This window comes from Sciurus vulgaris (assembly GCF_902686455.1).
Source record: "Sciurus vulgaris genome assembly, chromosome: 4".
Lineage (NCBI taxonomy): Eukaryota > Metazoa > Chordata > Mammalia > Rodentia > Sciuridae > Sciurus > Sciurus vulgaris.
This window is the reverse complement of record NC_136464.1, coordinates 94,934,105-94,951,712: the sequence shown is the minus strand read 5'-3', so window position 1 is coordinate 94,951,712 and position 17,608 is coordinate 94,934,105.

Sequence of the window (17,608 nt, the reverse complement as noted above, 5' to 3'; positions counted from 1 at the left end):
AGGAAATGGAATATTTAAGTATAAACATAATAAACCCATCATCTTATCCTGAATATTATAAAATGCTGAGGAAAATCAAATTTTCAAAGCCTAAATAAAAAGAAAGGCATATTATATTCATAGACTGGAAGCCTCAACATAGGGAAGGTGGGTACCGACTGAGTATAGAGAAGAAATAATGAAACAAGCATCTTGACAGGAAAGAAGAGTTAAGGAGTCCCTAACATTGGTATAGGGCTTTAGGTTGGACCAAGCCATTTATTACATCGTTCAAACTGAAAGTGAATGTGTCTCACTGGTATAGAGTCATTCCCTCCTCACTTTACCAATCCTTCACTCTCCATCAACCCCAACATAAACGGCTTTCAGCTAGAAATTAGGCATTATTTTAATCAGCTTTTTGTCACTGTGACCAAAAGACCTGACAAGAACAACTTATAGGAGGAAAAGGTTTTTGCCTCGTGGTTTCATAGGTTCAGTCCATTGTTGGCTGACTTCATAGCTCTGGACCCAAGGTGAGGCAGCACATCATGATGGAAGGGTGTGGTAAAGGAAAGCTCAGGACAGACAGGAAGCACAGAGAGAGAGGGCCACTTATCAGGGACTAAATAAAATCAGGAATTAATTCACTGATTAGGTTACAGCTCTCAGAAGCTAATAATCATTTCACCTCTGAGAATTTTTGTATTGTTTTCCACGAGTTTTTTGGGGGGGCACCTCATATCTAAACCATAAAAGTTATCCTCATCCTCAAAGGAATCAAAGGTCCTACACAAGTGTGAATATGCTGTGAGAATTTAGGGCAAGAAAGGGTCTTAAACTTTTATAGCTCCAATGGATGCAGCCACCTAAATCACTGTCTTTCCTGGTTCCTTGTGAGCAAGAGTTGTTAGACACAGGTGCCAAGCGATTCAGGGGAGAGCTGCAGTCTCATGTGGCAGGCATAAATAAAAAGTCCCTAAATACAGTACTCCCCAGATGCTGGGAGGTATACAGGTAAGGGGTGATAGGCCCCAGGTTGAGGCAGCAAAGAGAAAAAAATAATCTTTCCCATGTGCTTAATTAAGCATCTCCTAAATCTAGCATCCAGCACACTCTAATCCTTCTTTCCTGAGTCAATTCTCCAAACAGGAAGTAGCAAGATCTTCTAGAAAGGGTTGTAACTCCAAACAAGTACCTGTTAAACTCCTGGTGATGGGGGAAACTGCCTAAATTCAACTATCCTAGTTTCAACAGTCATCATAGTGAAGAAAAAAAGTATTAAAGTGGTAATGTGGGTGAGGCCCTTTGGGTCATTTCAATGTGCTCTTCTGTTTTTGTAGGATGTCTTAAGCTTGGAAATATCTGCCTCATACTTAACAAAATGCCTTATCCCATTGGTAGGTAAAGAGTTGCAGGTAGAGAAAAATGTTAGTAGGACCAACTTCCTTGCCATAGCCACCAGTTATTGGCTTATATTTAGCATAACTTTCTCACTTATTGGCTTCATTGGAAATTGGCGATAAAACAAATCTCTGGAACTGATAGTTTTGCCTGTTGGAGACTCTAATGAAAGTTCCCTTTAGGATTTGGGACCTGGGATATTGCCACAGATTTTACATGTAACTATTTGGGAAAGGAGCTATTAGTTGCTTTTGAGCTGTCACCAAAATTGAATGCCTGACCCATGGAAACCTGACAAGTCTCCAACCTAGTATGACCATTTTGAAAATGAGACCATTGAACTGCATGATTGTTGAAATAGAAAGGCCCCAATGGCCTCACTTGTCCAATAGACATAACCTACTGTAAAATTCAGTAGCCTACAGCTGTATGCAAGAAAGTGGCAGCTTTCCTTCCTCCATTAAAAGCGCACATGGAAGTTCACTCCATGAACAAAACTCAGACTTCTTTCTAACTATGCAGATTAATGAAATCCCTCTTTGGGGCCACAAATTGGGGAAACAAATTGTGAGTGATGATTGAATTGTCCAGATCCCTCATGGATATGCCCATAATTAAAGCCCATTTGGAATCAGTGAGCACCACCCAAGTTTCTCCATTTGCAGCATGGATTCAACACCCAACAGGACAGAGCAATACGTTTGCTTTCTTAGATGAAGTGGAAGGAAAAGACTGTTGCTGATGCAGGAGCTACTGCTGCACATCAAATTTGTGACTGGTGGTCAGGTGACTCCATTCCCTCTATCACTGAGAAACCTGAGTGCCTCAGTCACCCAAACCTTTTAAACATTTTTAATCACCATCAAACTAATGAAAAAAGAATTGTATTGTGCTGTAGTTTAACTTATACTTATCCTAACCATTACCAATGTTAAGAATCTTCTCATATGCTTCTTAGATTTTGACTTCCTATTCCATGTATGTTGTACTTTGAGCATTTTTTCTGTTTGGTAATGCATATGTGTGTGTTAGTAGTGGATCTTTATGCATATTATGAACAGATTCCTTTTATAGGGTTATGATGCATGGTTATGTTTGCCATTTATTTCTTAAAGATATATTGATTGATATATTGATTTTTTGCAATTGTATTGATTTTCTATATTTTCTTTATTCAATACTGTGATTTATCATGTGATATCTGTTCATTCTTTCACTTAGTAACTAACTCTAGTCAGAATATACCCATATTCTTCAATATTGTTTTTGATAATTTTATAGATTTAATTTTAATATTTATATATTTATATATTTAATTCCAAAAATGTATTTGTTCATGCATATGAATTGGAGATTTTACTTTATTATAAACCAAATATATAGGCAATTATGCTGTCAGTAATTAAAAAACAACTACTAAGTTGGGCACTGGGTGTACTTAGGAGCTAAGACAGGAGTATTGTTAAGTTTGAGTCCAGCCTGACCAACATAGTGAGACTCTTGCTCAAGAATTAAAAAATAATAATAATAAAAAAGAAACCTACTAGAGTAGGGTGACTTTAACTGCAAGTGACAAAAAACAAAATAACAACAACCACCAAAAAAAAAATATCAATACAAACTTCCTATCCTTCACCACAGAAATCCAAATCTAGGCACTGGACAACTTAAGTTGATTCAAGTCACTTAGTGATGTGATGCCATTACAGCCCACAATTCTGTTCCATCTCTTCTCTCTACCAATAGCTGTTTCTGAAGTGAGAGAGATTGATGGGAAGGAGCACACAGAAACTTTCTTGGGCAGTGGAAATGTGTCTTAATAGAAGTGTGGGTTACATGAGTATGTGCATTTTTCAAAACGATTTGAGTTCAACCTAAAATTAATGAAGCCTGGAGAAATGAAAGAATTAAACCTTAAAATGAAAAAAAAATCCCACTGAATATTCTCAAAAGCTTTAAAATTTTTAAGTACCATTTAACTTAGAAACTTTCATCATAGGAAAATTCTCTAAATAATCAGAAATCTGAGATGCATAGGCTTAACTGGGGAATAAAATATTGTTAATACAAATATTAGGGTAACACTTTTTAAAAAGTTATATGTGTAAATAAGGGGTTGTTGCTTATCAGTTAAAATACTTACACAGATACACATTTATTGACCTGGAAATAAGTGCTATAATTAATTCAAAATCAAGTTATAACAGAATATATAAAAATATACATACATATTATTATATTCAAAAATATATCACAGTATATGCATCAAAATATTAATAAATACAATATTACAGTGGGCACATGTAATAGGCAGCCCTTTAAGATGACTCCAATATTTATGCCCTGTGTAATCCCCTCCCCCTTTCATAAACTCTAATAAAATATGACAAAAGTACTGGCATGTTCCTTCTGTGAATAGGCTAAAAAAGTCTGTCACCTCCTTCTTGCTGGAACTCTCCTGCCCTCTCTCAATTGCTCACTTCTATGGAACTGGTTCTCATGCTGTGAGCTATCCCATAAAGAGGCAAACAGCAAATATGTCAAGGAACTGAGGGCGTACTCCAGCCATGAATCAATAAGGACATGAGGTTCTGGGCTCAAAATCCTGCAAGAAGAGAGTCCTATCAACAACACTTGTGAAGAGCTTGGAAGCAAATCCTTTGACAAGATCGCCTCATGTGACAGCCTGATTAGCCTTGTAAAAGATCCTAAAACAGAGGATATGCTAACCCTGCCTGAATTTTTGACCCACAGAAAATTGAAGATCATAAATGTTGTTTAAAGCCACTAAATTCACTGAGTAATTTGCTATGTACAATAAATAGCTAATGAAGCAAGAAAAAAGATAGGTTGATTATGCTGTTGTAAAATTCTTTCAGCAAATGTAAAGTGGAAAAATATTAACCCAACATGGGTTGTGATAAATTAAGGATAAATATTGTAATCTCTACAGCAATGCTTAAAAACTAAAGGGAAAAACTAAAAGACAACCAAGGAGATAAAATAGAATTCTAAAAAAACACTCAGTTCCTGTATAATAAATTAAGAAAATAGTAAAGAACAGAGCAAACACTTAGAAATACAATAGACAAAAACCTAATCCATTCATATTTACTCCAATTGTAAAGAGAATTAATGCTCCACAAAAAAAGATAGAGATTGTTAGATGGTATAAAAATCAAGAACCAAGTAGATAACTATTTAAAATAAATAATGGCATTGATTAAAGGACACAAAAAGGTTTAAACTAAAAGGACTGAAAATACCACATTAACAGTAATCAAAAGAAATCAGATGTGGCCATATCAATATGAAACAAGGTAGACCTCAAGAAAAGGTACATTACCAGAGAACATTATATTAATAAGAACATTTCAAAATTATTTGAAAAATCAACTACCAGGAAGATGCAGCAATTCTGAAAGTGTATATACCAAATAACAGGGACGCAAAATACATGAAACAAAATGTTATACAAGTAAAGGGATAAATAGATTAATGCAAAATCATAGTTGGAGATATTAACACTTCGTTTTCAGTAATTTATAGAACAAGGATTTTTAAAAATCTTTTTCTGTATAGAGCTTTGTATTATACCACTAATCAGCATACCCTAATTGACATTTGAAGTACACTATACTAAACAAAGCAGAATACACATTCTTCTCAAGTACACATGAAATACTTACTAAAACATATATTCTGGGTCATTAGTTTTTTTAATGAATGTCAGGATTGAAATTATATAGAATATGTTATTGAGCACAATAGAATTAAATTATAAATTAATAAGAAAAAGATCAATATATTTCCCAATATTTGAAAACTAAGCAATCCCATCTAGTCAATACACAGGCAAAGAAGAAATCACAGTATATTTTTTAAAAAATGTTTTAAACCGAAAAATTTAAAAAAACTACAACACATCAAAGCGTGTGTTGTTGCTAAAGCAGTACTTAGAGGAAAATATGTAGTTATAATTGCATGTACTAGAAAAGAATACATGATAAAAAGTAATTCATATAGACTTCTAAAGTGTAAAAAAATTGTAATTTAAAACCAAAGACTGATGAAGTTCTATAAGTGAACCTTTACAAGTTTAAAGAACATTTACAGGTTCAGAGAACTAAGAACAATCAAGACACTATCAAATTGTTAAACTTACACTACCCTACACTTATATTACTGCATTTACTCTAAAACCACCTTATTTGAGACATCATGGTATTGGCACAAAAATTGACTATAGACCAGTAAGAAAAAAAGACTGATTTATAGAACACACATGCAGGATCAATTGATTTTCAATGTGATACCGATAAAATTCAATGGACAAAGAAAAGTTCTATCAACATTTTGATGCTGGAAAAACTAGATACCTTAGAAAAAAAATAATCTATTCATATATCATACCACACACAAAATTCAAGTTGGATCATAAGACTTAAACATAAAAACTAAATCTATGGGGTTTTTAGAAGAAAAGATGGGAGAATTACTTTATGATACTGGAGTGAGCAAATATTTTTAAAGGCAACACAGAAGGAACTGATGAGAAAATTTTAAAAAACAAAATAAATGCAAACAATAAAAAACGATGTCAAAAAGACATGAATAAGAAAGTAAAAACTCAAATGGTCTGGGAGAAAATATTTGCTATCTGTCTCCATTTAGACTACTATAACAAAATGTCATAGACTGGGTAACTTATAAACAACTGAAATTTGTTTTTTACAGTTCTGACAGATGGGCAATCTGAGAACAAGGAGTGGGCAGATTCAGTATCTAATGAAATCTCTCTTCCTGGTTCATAGATGGCCGTTTTTTCATTGCAGCCTCACATGGAAGAAGGGGCAGGGATACCTCTTGAGCCTCTTTCATAATAACACTAATCTCACTTATGAGGATTCTGCTCTCATGACCTAATCACTTCTCAAAGATAATATCTCCAACCACACAACACCTTGGGGTATTAGGATTTCAACATCTAAATTTTGGAGACACACAAATATTCAGTCTGTAGAAACATATATCCAATGAAAATTTGGCATCAATAATTTGTAAAGAAGCTCTACAAATAAATAATTAAAAGACCCGATTAAAAATGGACAGAATTCGAATGCTTATTTCACAAAACAATGTGGACAGACAGTAAATAATCACATTAAGAGGTACTCAACATTACTATTCATCAAGGAAATGCAAATTTAAAACACAGTAAGATACTGCTACATACCCACTAGAATGACTGAAATGAAAAGACCAAGTGTTGAAGATATGGCACAGTTAGAGAACTCTCATAAATTACTAGTTGCATGACATCTTTATAAAAATTATTGGGTAATTTCTAATATAGTTAAACATCTGACTTAGCAATTCCACAATTTCAAAAAAAATGACATAAAATGCTTTCACAAGGATTTTTAGCTAAATATCAAACCTGAGAAGGGGGGATCATGAGAACACCTGAAATATGAGTGGCATGGGACTTGTGATTGCTGTATAAAGTGAAGGAAATCTTGTGAACATGGGACCTTTCAAAATTGTTGGGGCCTCAGTTGATGTTAGAGAATTGAAGAACTGGGGATGGAAAAGGTCTATGTATTTAGTTTTCAAAAAGAAGAAAAAAATTATCTTACTCAGTGTCAGAAGTGTTGTGAGTAACAGCAACTCAGGAACACTATTCCATGACTTTAAAAAAATAATAAACATCAAGTAATGCAAAGACAAAAATGAATCTTAAATGCATAGTTAAGTGTAAGTAGCCAATATGAACAGCTAAGATTCCATTTATCTAACACTCTGGAAGAAAGCAAAAGTATGCAAATGTTCCCAGACACAAGTCTGACTGTTCATCATACAGTAGACCATGTACAGCAAGAGACAAAGTACTGAGGCAGGGAAGGAAATTTTATTTGAAAAACCAGTTGGTCAAGAATGTGGAGTATTCCTGTCTGAAATCCATCTTGCCAGGATGCTGATTTAGGCAGTTGATGGCTACTCCCAGACTGTGGGCACTTTCTCACAGTTGTGATACGTGATCACAGACTGGTGGGTGCCTTATCACAGAGAGTGGGTCAGATGATGCATATCTGATCTTAATTGCCTAGTAATTAGATGCTTTTCAGTTCAGCAAATATCAAGAACAAAGATCATATTTCCTCAGGCTATTTTTGTCAGTTTGCCCACATACAGATTCTGACATATTATACAATGGACAGGTTAGAGAGGGTAACTACCCTGAGGCCTTCTTGCTATCACCAAACTCATGGTAATGAAATAAAACATACTTCACTTTATTATTGTGGAAGATAAGAGTCAGAAGAGGTTAAGTAGGTAGTTGGGCACAAGATTTGTCTCAATGCTTGATTTCAGAATCAGTAAGCATATTAGTGTTTGCTGATATCCTGGGGGAACACTGAATATATGAAGCATAGGATAATTTTTTTAGGACAGCACAGCTATTCTTTATGATATAGTAATGGTGAATTTGGGACACACTGCATTTGTGAAAAGGCATAAAACTTTACAGCACAGAGTGAACTTTAATGTAAGCATTAAAAAAAACATTTGGTTAGTCAGGGATCCAAGAATAGAATTCAGAACTAAAATAATCTTAGTACATTGTAAATGTATGAAACAACATAACTAGATGAAGTGGTAGAAGTGCTGACTTCAATCACTATAGAGATGATGATTTTTTTATGGTATTGGGGATTGAATTCAGGGTCTCACACTAGATAAGCCAGGGCTCTACCACTGACCTACATTCCCAGCCCCTGTACTCTTGATAAAGTGGTTTAACAAGGGAGTTCTAGTTAACAGTTCTGAAACCACTATACATGCATATTGGATTTGAACAAACTAAAAGGGTGGTGGATAGAAAGAACCAGATTTCTCACAGTTAGGGTGGGAGTTCACACACATGCAAGAGGAATAGGCTAAAATGATCAATGGCATAACTGATTATAGCAGAAGGCATCAATATTAACTCATGCTTAGCTTCATATTAAATCACAGAAGATTGTTATGTATATAAATATTTAAAGATATATTCCTTTACAAGGGTTAGTGTACATACACATACCTTCTGGCTTTGTCAACTGACAGTGTCTTGAAGGAATAACATATTAGTAGCAACAAGCACAGCTAACACTCCATTCTTACTTTTTAATACCATTATCTAATAAAAGAAACCAGAGCTCTTTGGAGAAATGGTTGATTCCAGGACTGGGGTAGGAAATGTACAAGAGAAGTAAGGAGCATCTTGAAGTGCCAGAAAGTAAGGAAGTATTCAAATAGAAACACAATAATAGTGACATCTAAAATGTATACAAAGCATTCCACTTTCAACTTGAGAATGTGAGAAACTCTGAGGACTTGCTCCCCAGGGAAAGTGATAAAACTTCAAAAGCAACCTTTGAAAGTCTGTAAAAATCATCCTAGGTGCACTCAGTAAATGAAACACTTGTTCAAGAAAATCTACTAAAACTCAGTAAGAACAGCAAGAGTCTGTGGTACCTAAACAAAGATCTCACCTTCATTCCCATTTGAACTGTTACAGTCAAGAATACAGAGCTCCCTCAATTTTCACTTAGAAGGCCATCTTCCCAGAAGAGGCAATAAGTGGACATTTCTCTCTTGCTCCAAGCTATCTGCTGCCAAGTCTAAGGTCCTGGTGAGTACAGCTGAGAAGGAGCTACCTATTTCTTTCCAGCTACCACTAGTGAATGAGAGCCTCTACATTGGCATGGTGACATTGAAAATACTCTGGCCCCAATCTCTGAGGATGGATTCATGTACAGAGAAGAAAGCCCAAGAAGGCTAAGAAAGCTAATACTCATCTATCTGATCAGGGCTGCCATTCAGGGAGAAGGGCACTGTTATCATGGCTCCAAAATTATGGTTCAGAGAATTTGTCATGGGGAAGAAATGGGTTATAGAACAGAGAACTCCAAGTCTCTCCTCAAATAAACTGATTTTCAAGAGAGTATGGGAAAATTCATGCTTAAAAACACTTTCAAAAAAAGCGGTGATTGTGGGAAGTGATGTCAACAAGGTGATGAACTAAGAAGCTTCAGGCCCTTATTCCCTCAAGGAGAAACTGAGTTGACAGCAATATGGGTATGAAAATACATGTGTGAGATCTCTAGAAACCAATGAAGATGCTGCAGCACCCAGGTTAACACACAGCCAAGAAAAAGGACTGCATCAAGAATGGTAGGAGAATGTGGCATATTTTGCTTAGTCTCACTCCACCCCCTCACAGTGTAGTATAGTACAATTAGGGAAAAATTTCCCCCAATTCCTGGCTCCTCTCTCAGAATGGAAAGAAACATAGAAATTTTATTCACCATTCTATCCTGAAGACCGCCCAAGGAACTGATCTCTATCTCACATGTCCTCAGGCATTGATGGAATGGCAGCATAGTGTGTGTATCAAATTGGAGACTGCTAAAAACACAGGTAAGTTCATTAGAGCAGCAAGGAGGAAATGATGGACAAAAAAGCTACAGATATTCAGAAAAAAATTAATGAAATGCCAATGATAAGGCTTTTCCTATCTATAATTACATTAAATGTACAAGAATTAAAGTCCCTAACCAAAAGTATAGATTGGTTGAATGTATTTTTTCCATATTTTTATTGGTACATTATAATTGTACATAATGATGGGATTCATTGTTACATATTGATACGTGCACATGATATAATAATATAATTTGGTCAATATTGTTCCCTAGTATTTGCCTTTTCCCTCTCCTCCTCACTCCCCCTGGTCCCTTTCATCTGCTTTCTTGGTCTCCCTTCAATTTTCTTACTATCCCCCCATTGTTTTTGAATCTTTTTCCTTTCTAATTTCAGCATATGAGAGAAAATATACAACTCTTGACTTCCTGAGTTTGGCTTATTTCACTTAACATAATTCTTTCAAATTCTATCCATTTCCTGGCAAGTGACATGATTTCATTCTTCTTTAACACTGAATAAATCTCCATTGTGTATATATATCACATTTTCTTTATCTATTCATCCATTGACAGATACTTGGGCTGGTTCCATAATTTGGCCATTGTGACTTGTGCTGCTAAAAACATAGTTATGAAGTATTGCTATAGTATGCTGACTTTAATTCTTTAGGATAAATAACAAGGAGTGGTATAGCTGGGTCATATGGTGCTTCCATGCCTACACTTTTGATGAAACTCCATACTGATTTCCATAGTGGTTGTACTAATTTATAATCCCACCAACTGTTGAGGGCCGTCTTGGACAAGACGGCACCTGGCAGTGAGCCAAAGGGCTCTGGCTGCAAAATAAGGAAGTACCTAAAAAGGTTGTTTGCTGTTACTAGTTCCTTGGAGACTTATGATGTGTTAATGCCAGGCTTGGAATTGGCTATCTAGTATCATGCAGCACATGGACAGCTCGTGATTTATGTAGTGTTACGCTGGCATTCCCATGCATGCTCTCCTGCATGAGAAAAAACTTTGCTATAATTGGCTGATAAGCTAGGAGCGGGGGAGAGGAGAGGAGAGGAGGGAGAGAGAAAGAGAAAGAAGAAGGCAGGAGACAGAGAAACAGGGAGGATGCAATAAATCTCGTCAAACTAAAAGATTAGTGGTGTCTCCTTTCTCCGCGCTGGTTCCACTGGACATAACAACCAACAGTGTAAGAGTTACTTTACCCCCACTTCCTCTCCCGCATTTATTATTATTTTTATTCTTGATGGCTGCGATTCTAATCAGAGTGAGATGAAATCGCATTGTAGTTTTGATTTGCAGTTCCCTAAATGCTAAAGATGAACATTTTTTCATGTTAGTTGACCATTTGTATTTCTTCTTTTGAAAAGTGTCTGTTTAGCTCATTTTCCCATTTATTTATTGGGTTGTTTTCTTGCAGTGTTAAGTGTTTTGTTTTGAGTTCTTTATATATTCTGGATGTTAGTTCTATGTCTAAAGAGTACCTAGCAAAGATTTTATGTCATTTGTAGGTTTTCACTTCATCTTCTTAATTGTTTTCTTTTTTGTGTGTAAGGTTTTTGATTTGAGGGCATCTTAATTGTTTGTATAATTACCTGAGTTTCAGGAGTCCTACTGAGGAAGCCTTTGTAGTGGTAATCCTGTATTTACTTCTAGACATTGCAAAGTCTCTAGTACATTTCCTATGCCTCCAATCCATTTTGAGTTGACATTAGTACAGGGTGAGAGATCAGGATCTAGGCTTATTCTTCTACATATGGATAATCAGTTTTCCCAGAACTATTTGTTTTAAAAGCTGTCTTTTCTCCAATGTGTGTTTTTTGGGTCCTGTGTCAAAGGTCAGATGACTGTATCTGTGTGAATTTGTCTCTGTGTCCTCTCTTCTATTCCATGGTTTATGTGTCTGTTTTTATGCCAGTACCACACATTTTTGTAGTATAATGTTGATTTGGGTATTGTGATATTGGTCTGTAGTTGGTGGGTTTTTTTCCCCCCTTTACATGTCCTTATCTGGTTTTGGCATCAGAGTGACACTGGCTTCATAAAATGAATTTGGAAGTATTCTGTCACTTTCTATTTCTTGGAATAATTTGAGGAGCAATGACATTTTTTTCTTTTTTTAAAATTTTATTTATTTTTATTTTTACAGACTGCATTTTGATTCATTGTATGCAAATGGGGTACAACTTTTTGTTTCTATGGTTGTACACAATGTATATTCACACCATTCGTTTAACCATACAGATCCATAGGGTAATGATGTCTGTCACATTCCACTATCTTTCCTTCCCCCACCCCCACCCCCATTTTCCTCTACATAATCCAAAGTTCCTCCATTCTTCTCTTCCCCCACCCTTCCCATCATGTATCATCATCCACTTAACAGAGAAAACATTTGGCCTTTAGTTTTTTGGGCTTGGCTTGGCTTATTTTACTTAGCATGATATTCTCCAACTCTATCCATTTACGTGCAAATGCCATAATTTTATTCCTGCTTATGGCTAAATAATATTCCATTGTGTATATATACCACAGTTTCTTTATCCATTCATCTATTGAAGGGCATCTATGTTGGTTCCACAATCTAGCTATTGTGAATTGAGCTGCTATAAACATTGACGTGACTGCATTACTATGTTTTTCTTTAAATGTCTTTTATAATTCATCTGAGAACACATCTGATCCTGGGTCTTTCTTTGTTAGAAGACTTTTCATTTATTCTTCTATGTCTTTTCTTATTACTCAATGGTTTAGGTTTTCTACGACCTCTTGATTCAATTTTGGCAGATCATCTATGTCTAGAAATGTATTCTTTTCTTCTAGGTTTTCCAATTTATTGGAGTATAAATTTTCAAAATAATCCCAAATGATCCTCTGGATTTCTGCAATGTCTGTGGTAATTTCTCTTTTTATCTCTAATTTTAATAATTTGGTTGTTTAGGCAAAAAGTTTGTCAATATTTTTTAATCAACTCATTTCATTGATTCTTGTATTGTTTTTTAATTATCTATTTCATTGATTCTGCTCATGATCTTAATTATTGACTTCTACTGGTTTTGTAATTGGTTTGTTTTTTCTTTATTAAAGGAGTTTGAGATGAATCATTAGGTTGTTTGGGATTTTCTGATTTTCTTATATAGAAATTCATGGCTATAAATTTTCCTCTTAGAACAGCCTTCAGAGTGTCTCAGAGGTTCTGGTATGTTCTACTACTATTCTCATTTGATTTAAGAACTTTTCTCCCCTGATTTCTCTATCACACATTAGTCATTTAAAAATGCATTGTTCAATCTCCATGTTTTCCTATATTTGATGTATGTTTATGTGTGTGTGTATTGATTTCCAATGCCTTTCCATTATGACCAGATAAAATGCAAGGAATCATATCAATTTTTTGTGATTATAAGAATTGCTTTGAGGCCTAAAACATGGTCTATTTTGAGGAAGTTTCCAGTAGCATCTGAGAAGAAAGTGAATCCAGCTGTTGTTGAATGAAATATTCTATAGATGTTTGTTATGTTAATTTGATTAATGTATTTTTAGGTCTAAAGAGTCTTGACTCAAAAAAATAACAGAATGAATCAAAAACTATTACCCCAGGTAAATGTATGATTACACAAATGGTATGCCTCTACTTCATGTACAAACAGAGAAACAAGATGTATCCCATTAGTTTACAATAAAAACAAATTAAAAAAAAGAGTCTTGACTCAGTTTAAGTCTGGGTGACATATCATTGGTGAGAGAAGTATGTTGAAACAACCCAGTATTATTGTTCTAAGGTCTAGCTGAGTCTTCTGTTGAGTAGTATTTGTTTTATGTAATTATATACACTGACCTTTGGGGCATAAATATTTGCTATTGTTATATCTTACTGTTGAATTGTTTCCCTTACCAGGATAAAGTTATCTTTTTCGTTTCTTCTGATTAATTTTGACTTGAAGTATGCTTTGTTGATGTGAGAGTAGCTACTCCTGCTTGTTTTCAGGGTCCATTTGTAGGGTATATTATTTTTCATCCTTTCACTTTCAGCCTGTTGATATCTTTGCCTATAAGCTCAGTCTCTCAGTACACCCTCAGTCCATTATGCCAGTCTATGCCTTTTAATTGCAGAGTTGGGACCGCTTACACTCAGTGTTATGTTAAAGAGAAATTTACTAATTCCTACCATTTTGATTGATTTCTGATGTTTAATTTGGTCATGCTTCTCATTTGTTTAGCCACTCTTCAAATGAGAATTGTCCATTTGTCAGTTTTGGAGTTTGTTCTATTTCAGTATTTATGTCTTTCGAGTATTTTAAAAGTATTTTCTGTAGTGCCAGTTTACTGCTCTATTAGATTCTGCTTCCCTTGGAAGGTTTTTATATATTTTTTTCTTCAAATCTGTAGGGTAGCTTTGCTATCTGGGTTGACATCTATTTTCACTTAGGGTTTAGAAAAAAATCATCCCAAGGCCTTTAGATTTTAGTGTGTATGCTGAGATATCAGAAGTAATTCTGAATGGTTAGCCTCTAATAAGCAACATAATATTTATCTCTAGAGGCTTTTAAAATGCTGTTCTTGTTCTGTATGCTAGGTATTTTCATTTTAATGTGTCATGGAGTTGTTCTTTTTTTTATCTTGTCTTATTGGGGTTCTGAATTCCTTTTGTATCTGGATATCCACCTTATTCCCAAGTTTTGAAAAAAACATGTTATTATGGAGAGGTTATCCATGTCATTCACCTGCATCTCACTGCTCTCTCCAATCTCAATGATTGTTAAATTTGAACTCTTAATATTGTTCCAGAGATCTTGCATATTCTCATGGTTATTTATTTTGTTTTCTTTAATACTGTCCTCACATTCAAGGTCAGTCACTTTGTCTTCCAGCTCTGACATTCTGTTTTCAGCGTAGTCTCCTCTATAACAGAGACATTCCACTAAACATTTTGATTTAGTATGCCTTTCATTTACAAGATTTCTGTTTGGTTCTTTTTCAATATCTCTATCTCTTTGAATTTTTCACTCATGTCCTGTTTTTCTATGTTCTCTTTGAATTAATTGGTCATTTAAAATAATCATTCTTTTGAATTCTTTATCTGGTATTTCATCTAATTCAATATCTTTGAAGTTAGTTGCTAGTGAATTATGAACCTTAGGACATGTCTTGTTGCCTTGGTTTTTCATATTTCTTATAGTCCTCTGTTGTTTTGTGCATCTGTTGGGATGAATTTCCCTTCCACTATTGTGTATAAAATTTTTCATGGCACAGTCTTCTGTTAGCAAAGAATTCTGGAATTTCAGGTTTTTGTGAAATTTTCAATATATTTTCAAGTGAGTTTTGTAGTATGGTTTCCCTGCTAGTGCTTTGGTGGCAATTAATGTGTTTTGATAGTTTGTATTATTGTCAGAGCTAGAGGATCCCACTTTCCCTGAAGGTTTTTCTTGTAGATCTTACAATTGTGTTCTATACAGTAGGTTTTGCAGTACACCCTCTGTGATTGAGCTTCTTCACTTAACAATTCTATGTATTTTAAGAAGTATAGGAGCAATCTAGATTGAGATCCCTCGTGGATATGGTATTCATGTCTATCTGCTAATTCTCTTGTTTTTGCTGTAGGAGTGGATGCTCATGAGTGGGACCTGAAGGCCTCCCATAGCTATTCATATTTGGATCCTGGTTATTGGTTGGAATTTTTTGTCTTTTGTATTCCACACATTAAAATATTATTGAAGTTTGAGCCTGGCTAGTTTGAGCAAGGTGTGCTGTTTATTGGCTGGGTTTTGGGTACAGCTCAGCAGAGAAGTCTCTATCCTGTGAACTTACTACTACTACTATTGCCAGTAGATTCCCAACACCTCACAGAAAAGGGGAAACAAACAACAGCAACAACAGCAGTGAACAATAAACATCTACTATGACACCTACAACATTAGTTAACACAAAAAGTGGAGTGGCAGGATCAGCAATTGCCAATGGTAATAACAATAAATAGCTGTGAATTAGATCTGGCATGAAAGTAAACAGCAGGTGTTAATTATGTCATCCACAGTGCTAATAAACACAACAACATCAATGGTTGGATCAGTAGAAACCAAATAGTTCTAAAAGAAGGTAAAATTACAGTTCATTAAGAGAAAACAAACTGTGATAAGAAGGTAAAAGAAACTTTAGGATGTTCAAAATATGAGCAGGAGAGATGTAAAACTATGGATATAAACAAGAAAAATAAATAAAAGAAACAAAATAATTTAATAGAGAAAGAGAGAATGAGAAGAAACGAAAGAGAACCAAAAACAAAAATAAGAAAACCTAGCTCTCAAAAGATAAAACCAAGAAAAACCCAAACTTTAAAAAAAATGATTAAAATGAGGAAAACCATCTCATTTACAATAACCTCAAAAAATACTTGAAAATTAATCTAACCAAGGAGTTAAAAGAGTTCTACAATTAAAATTATAGAACACTGAAGAAAGAAATTGAAGAAGACCTTAGAAGAAGAAAGACATGCCATGTTCTTGGATGGGCAGAATTAATATTGTCAAAATGGTCATAAAACATAGCAAAATACAGATTCAATGCAATGTCCATCAAAATACCAATAACATTCTTGAAAGAATTAGACAGAATAATTCTTTAATTCACTTGGAAGAATAAGAGACCCAGAATAGCCAAAGCAATCTAATCAAGAAAAGCAAAGCAGGAGGCATCACAATTCCTGATCTGAAATTATACTATAGGAACATAAACAGCATGGTATTGGCATCAAAATAGACATGAAGACCAATGGAATATACTAGAAGACACAGAGACAAATCCACATAGCAGCACAATGCACAATAGCTAAATTATGGAATCAACCCAGGTACCCAACAGTAGATAAACAGATTAAGAAATTGTGATACACACACACACACACACACAATGGAGTTCTACTCAGCCATAAAAAGACATTTTGCCATTTGCTGATAAATGGATGAAAATGGAGAATATCATGCTATGTGAAATAAGCCAAACTCAGAAACTCAAAGGTCAAACATTTTCTGTCATATACAGATGCTACAGTAAAATAAAGGAAAGGGGGAGGGAAGGATAGGATATGATAAAGATAAAGTGATTAGTAATGTAGAAGGAGATGGAGAGGCAGAGTAGAGGGATGGGAAAAGGGAGGCAATGCAGAATGAATTATTTAAAGCCATAATTTGTGCATATATAAGAACCAAGAAAATATACATAGATGAGCAAAAGGAAGTCTAGTAGAGGAAGGAGAGTGGGGGAGGGAAGGGAGGACAGAAGAGAAGGCGGAGGGAAAGGGGGGAATTTTACTGAAGTCAAATTCCATGCATGTATGAGTTCGTTGGGATGAATCAAATTACCATGTACAACTATAAAGCTCTAGTAAAAATAACTCAAAAATTCAAAAATTTCAAAAAAATGATTAAAATGAGGGAAAATAAAACAAATGTGTCTGTGTGTGTGTTCTGCATATTCATGAACTGATCAACACAGCAAGAACACCAAAACAAAAAATTCTTAATGAAAAATTAGAGTTGTCTCTGCTGAGGTGGTTGAAACAGTCAACAAGAATGAATGTCCATTGCTATACCAGACTGCCCTTCTTTCTCCTCCTCCTAGTGCCATGTACTGTTAGAAATATTGAAGTGCTGAAAGAAATCAAATATGTGCTTGGAAGTGGGCGGGCAAGTAACACTACTTATGCCAGAAGGGCAGGCTACAGAACCTGGTTAGCAATATGTGCA